The sequence below is a fragment of the Dermacentor albipictus genome, unplaced genomic scaffold (genome assembly GCF_038994185.2).
Source record: "Dermacentor albipictus isolate Rhodes 1998 colony unplaced genomic scaffold, USDA_Dalb.pri_finalv2 scaffold_27, whole genome shotgun sequence".
NCBI lineage: Eukaryota > Metazoa > Arthropoda > Arachnida > Ixodida > Ixodidae > Dermacentor > Dermacentor albipictus.
Genome location: NW_027225581.1, coordinates 3,222,011 through 3,228,010, shown reverse-complemented (window position 1 = coordinate 3,228,010; position 6,000 = coordinate 3,222,011). Strand labels below are relative to the sequence as shown.

Here is a 6,000-nt window from a genome sequence, read left to right as displayed (position 1 = left end):
GCATGGCTGATCTCTTCGTTTTCTACGCTCCGCAGGCCCTTGTTACCCGGGTGGTATACTACGTGGTCGCTATGCCGTCCGCCATCCCGCCCTTGACAGTGTCGCTCACCGAAAGCCCTGCGCAGCACTACCGCCTAGAAGGTGCGCGCGCACTCAACGAATTCATGCCTCGGATCACCAATTTCCGTGGTATTAAGTTGACAAGATCGATGCTGGAATCAATCCCGCCTTGTATTTATATGCCTGGCCGCCACCATGTGCTTTCAGCGGGAATGGGAGCAGCTGTCGCGGAAGCATGGCTAATCCCTTAGTTTTCTACGCTCCGCAGGCCCTTGTTACCCTGGTGGTATACTACGTGGTCGCTATGCCGTCCGCCATCCCGCCCGTGACAGTGTGGCTCACCGAAAGCCCTGCGCAGCACTACCGCCTGGAAGGTGCGCCCGCACCCAACGAATTCATGCCTCGGATCACCAATTTCCCCGGTATCAAGTTGACAAGATCGACGCTGGAATCAAGTCCCGCCTTGTATTTATATGCCTGGCCGCCACCGTGTGCTTTCAGTGGGCATGGGAGCAGCCGTCGCGGAAGCATGGCTAATCCCTTCGTTTTCTACGCTCCACAGGTGTGTAACCGCTTTTTTATCTTCGCTAGAAGGTCGGACGACCGCTGCTTGGTAGTGCTCCCATGCCCACGGGTGCTTTGTGAAACCTTGTGCAATTGCTTTGATTCTTCTTTGTTGTTGCTCTGCTGTGGTGACATTGAGACTAACCCTGGTCCAGCCCGCACTCGATCTACTCAAACTGAAAGCGATTCGGAGCACGCGCAGATAGCTGTCATGATGCAGATGCTGAAAAAGACAAATGACTGCATCAAGGAACTATCAAAAGACTTTTCATTGGGACTAGCGACTGTAATAGCCGATATTAAAACAATCAAGTCTAACCAAGAAACATTAGAATCTAGGCTCATTGGCGTGCTTAACCGCATTGAAACCCTTGAACGTAAAAGCAACGACTCTAGCTCCATGAGTCAACACATAGCTGCCATGCAGGATACTGCCAGGTGCCTGACGTCACAGCAAACTTCAATCCAGAATCGCATAGACGATCTAGAAGATCGATCCAGACGCGAAAACTTGATCATGCATGGTATTCCTGACGCACGTGAAACATGGCAACAAACTGAGCAGAAAGCGCTTGCCGTGTTGTCCACCATGGTGGGCAGTAGCATCTCGGAATCCGAGATGGAACGCGCACACCGTTTAGGCACTTTCACAGCATCAGGATGTCGGCCTGTTATTATAAGGTTTACTTCTTTTAAAACTACACAAAAAGTGCTGGAATTACGGTCAACATTCAAAGAGGATAGAATGTCAGTTGCCGAAGACTTTTCCGCCGCCACTCGCCATGCTAGAAGAAAGCTGGTTGAATTCGCCAAAGGTTTACCCGGGTCACCGAACTTCCAGCTGCGGCACAACAAGCTCATTGTCCGCAATAAACGCTACGTGTACGACGCAGCCGGTGGCAGCATTAAAGAACTAAACCCGCCCGTTTCTGGTGATTCAACTAACAGTGTATCGCGACCTTCAGCGCCAAACTTGACTGGCGAAACATCATCGTAGGTAAGCGCAAGGGGACGTGGTGGTTTGTTGCCAGCACCGAGTGTGTCTGTACTTCTGCCAAATGTCAGAAGCGTACTTAATAAGCGTGAGTCACTTCAATCAGTTGTTGACACGTGTAATTCATCTATCATTGCGCTCACTGAAACCTGGCTTCACCCAAACATTGCTGACAACGAAATATTTCATAACGCACCTAGCTTCAGCATTTATCGCTGTGACCCTGAATCACGTGTAGGAGGCGGTGTTATGTTGGCTATTTCGCGAGATATTCCGCCTTCCTATATTCCTGTTCGAACTAACCTAGAAATTGTATGGGCGCACGCCTACATCTGCCATAAAAGCTTTGTGTTTGGGGTTTGCTATCGTCCACCCAATAATTGCTGAAATTTTGCTGCCCATTTACATGATGCCATTGATACTATTATTGCACGTCATCCTAACGCTTTCATTTTTCTCCTGGGAGACTTCAACTTTCCCAACATTTCCTGGTCTTCTGAGCACCCGGCTTTGAAACCGTTTTCATCAGAAAGCTTTGACTTTATTAATCTTTGCTCGGTATTTTCTCTTTATCAGCTTGTCTGCCAACCTACTAGGCTATCGCACAATACGGCAAATACGCTTGACCTTATACTAACGAACTGTCCTGATATGGTCTCTGATTTATCGTATCTGCCAGGTATTAGCGATCATTTAACGCTCTGTTTTGAAGTAAAATATTGTCAGCCGATAAACCGGAGAGTGAGAAAGTCCCTTCGTAATTACAGTAAAGCCAACTTTGAAGCTATCAATAACGAACTGTCTACATTTCTCAACGTTTTCTTAGACGATTTTGAAAGCCGTACTACCGAAACTAAGTGGAATATGTTTACAAGAAAAGTACATGAACTAATCGACAAGCACGTACCTATGCGCACTATTTCTTAGCATACAACAGCACTTTGGTATAACTCGAATTTAAAACGACTTCGTAACAAAAAAAGCGGCTCTATCGCTCTGCCAAGCATTGTCCCTCCGAGCAGCGGTGGGATGCATATGTGAAAGCGTATAATGCTTATGTCTCCGCACTGAAATGTTCTCGTAATAATTTCCTACAAAATACTCTGCCAGCTGTGCTCAGTAGTGACCCAAAAATGTTTTGGCGAACGATTCACCCCGACCGTAATAGCGAAATCATGTTACTTGACTCTTCTGGTAATGCGATTCCAGTTGCCAACTGCTCTGTGGTATTGAATGATGTATTTTGCCGTAATTTTGTTATAGCCTCGTCTACAACACTTCCCAACGTGCATTGTTTTGATTCTCTTACAATAGATCCAGTAATTATACAACCCCTTTACATCGAAAAAATTATCGAATCATTGAAAGTGTCCTCAAGCCCAGGAATTGACCTTATGAATGCGAAATTCTTAAGAAGTACCAAAATATGTTCTAGTATTATGCTATCCAAAATATTTCAACAATCACTTGATGAATCCACACTGCCATCCGACTGGAAAGTCGGCAAGGTGGTTCCAGTTCATAAATCTGGAAGTAAAAATTCACCCCAAAACTATCGCCCGATTTCACTAACTAGTATGCCGTGTAAAATCCTAGAACATGTTCTTTACACAAACATTGTTAATTTCCTTGATGCCAACTCGTTCTTTTCGAAGGCTCAACATGGTTTCCGCCAATCTCTCCTGCGAAACACAGTTAGCTTCCTATACACACAAGCTACATACAATTCTTGATCATCGTTCTATAGCTGACTGTGTCTTCCTAGATTTCGCAAAACCCTTTCAAGTAGTTTGCCGCAGTTTACTTCTCTTTAAATTAAGCAAATTGAACATTGATAGGAAACTTCTCTCCTGGATTGAATATTTTCTAACCGGACGCTCGCTATTCGTGTCTGCTAACACTTATAATTCCCCGTTGAAGCCAGTTCATTCTGGCGTGCCCCAAAGCTCAGTGCTCGGCCCTCTCCTGTTCCTCTCGCATTAGCAAAAGAATTAGCAATGCAAACCGGTCGTTAGGTTACCTCCGGCGCAATTTTTCAACTGCTCATGTTTCTTTAAAACTCCTCCTTTACAAATGTTTAGTCCGAATCTGGAACCCCAGCACTGCTATATTAACCTCTGCCCTCGAGCTTGTCCAAAATAACTCTGTCCGCTTCGTTCTAGGAAACTACAGTCGTACTGCCAGTATCACTTTAATGAAAGAGTCCCTACAGCTTGCGTCACTCGCCTGCCGCCGCAAGTTTTCCCGCCTAAGTCTCTTCCACAAGATATACTACAGTCCCGCCCTACACAATGACCTTATTCTTCCTCCATCATACATTTCCCCTCGTTTCGACCATGCACAAAAGGTGGTAATAATGTCGTGCTTAACGCAAACATGTTATCAATCATTTGTGCCCCGCACCTCACAGAACTGGAACCACCTTCCTGGAGCAGTCACGTCCCTGTTCAATAATCCCAGTTTCATAATGTTTTAAACACAAGTGTATTGCAATGTAACTAACCAACTATGTAAATATATTTGTTATCGGTCAATTGCTTGAATTTTTGTTGCTTCACACACTTATCTCATCGTTTTAGCTAACATTCTATTAGCAGAAGAAAAACCTGTGTAGTGTCTTTTTCCGTATGTTCCACTCCCCTCTGTAATGCCTCTAGTCCTGAGGGTAATACTAATAAATAAATAAATAAATAAATTCGGGCTCCTCCACGTCCACTTTTGGCTATGCCGCTTGCGGAAGAAGGTATCCATTATCCGCAAACTATTTTGTTCTGCAAACTCTACTAATATCTCTCCCCTGATATTCCTAGAGCCTATGCCATATTCACCCACTGACTCTTCTCGAGCCTGGTTCTTGCCTACCCTTGCATTAAAGTCGCCTATCAGTACATTGTATTTTCTTTTGACTTTACCAATCGCCGATTCCACGTCTTTATAGACGCTTTCGACTGCCTGGTCATCCTAACTGGATGTAGGGTCGTAGACCTGTACGACCTTCATTTTGTACCTCTTATTAAGTTTCACAACAACACCTGCCACACTCTCGTTAATGCTATAGAATTCCTGTATGTTACCAGCTATATTCTTATTAATCAGGAATCTCCTAGTTCTCGTATCTCCGCTAAGCCCCGGTAGCATAGGACGTGCCCGCTTTTTAACACTGTATATGCTTCTTTTGGCCTCCTAACTTCACGGAGCCCTGTTATATCCCATTTACTGCCCGCTGATTCCTCCAATAGCACTGCTAGACTCGCCTCACTAGATAACGTTCAAGCTTTACATGTTGCCAGGTTCATATTCCAATGACGGCCTGTCCGGATACGTATTGTCACGTATAGGTATCTCTTTAAAAAATCATTGATACGTTGCAATAGCAATGCATCGAACTTTGTTCAGAGCGCTATTCGCGCCATTTGTGCGTACGTGTTTCACGTGCATTTACGCACATCTCTGTAACTATTGACACGTGTACTTATATTTATAGGGCGACCAGGTTTCGCCGCCTAACAAATCTTATCGCACAGCCCGGGACGCGCTTGCATGTATCCGAAGTTTCTGGAAAGTTATCGATGCTTCTATCCGCAGTCTGTTATCGCCGAACCTTGTGCTATCTGATTTATTCGCCTGACGCGAATGATGTAGAATTTTATGGAAGGCACGCGGGTCCCAATAATTAGTCTGGAACATTCGACGACTGTTGTATAAAAGCCGACGAGCTTGACCCGCAGATCAGATTTTCGACGATCGCCGACTGTATTCGCCGCTATCGTTGCGCTTTAAGTGTAGCCTGTTTTGTGGGCACAGGTTCGCCCAATAAAAGCTAGTTTTGTCTTTCACAGTACTGCTACTGTGTCATTTACCGTCACTAAAACGTGACACTATTATAAACCAAATTTAGTATTTACTAGTTTTCACTGATATTGCGCATGCACATTCACGTTGTCATTAAGGTTTACCGCAATTCATATCACGCTCTTCCCATAATTTTTTTTTCTATGACGTACGTGTAGACGCTGTGACAGTGTGCAAAGAAGTGCACATATTTATACTGGGAATAGTCGCTTTTTATACGCAACAGTCATGCAAGCCGAAAAAATCGCTGAAACGTCTTTTTAGATATATCCAAAGTCGGGTTAGCACAGCCATCTTCTAAACGTTTACGCAAAGCGTTGTCAAGCCATCTGCTGATGACAGGATAAAGATGTCTGAGCAAGAATATAAACGGAATTCATCTTAAGGTGTCTCCTAGCTGTTTTTCGCACAACGTCTTGCAGACATACACAAAAACACATTATCTAGCGGTGATAAATTGTACACGTTTTAGTTATTTTTGGCTGGCCCAAGGTGACTTCAAAACGTCTTGTGTTCCGTGGGTTATACAC

At 44.6% G+C, this 6,000-nt stretch overlaps 1 long non-coding RNA gene across 1 annotated transcript in view; it reads left to right on the top strand.

Moving 5' to 3' along the window:
* Positions 1-256: 256 nt before the first annotated feature.
* The window catches only part of LOC139052582 (uncharacterized), a 42,251-nt gene continuing 36,507 nt past the window's right edge, over positions 257-6,000 (top strand). The window contains exon 1 of the long non-coding RNA XR_011509964.1: positions 257-622. This is a non-coding gene — a long non-coding RNA (uncharacterized lncRNA). The remainder of the gene's footprint in view (positions 623-6,000) is intronic.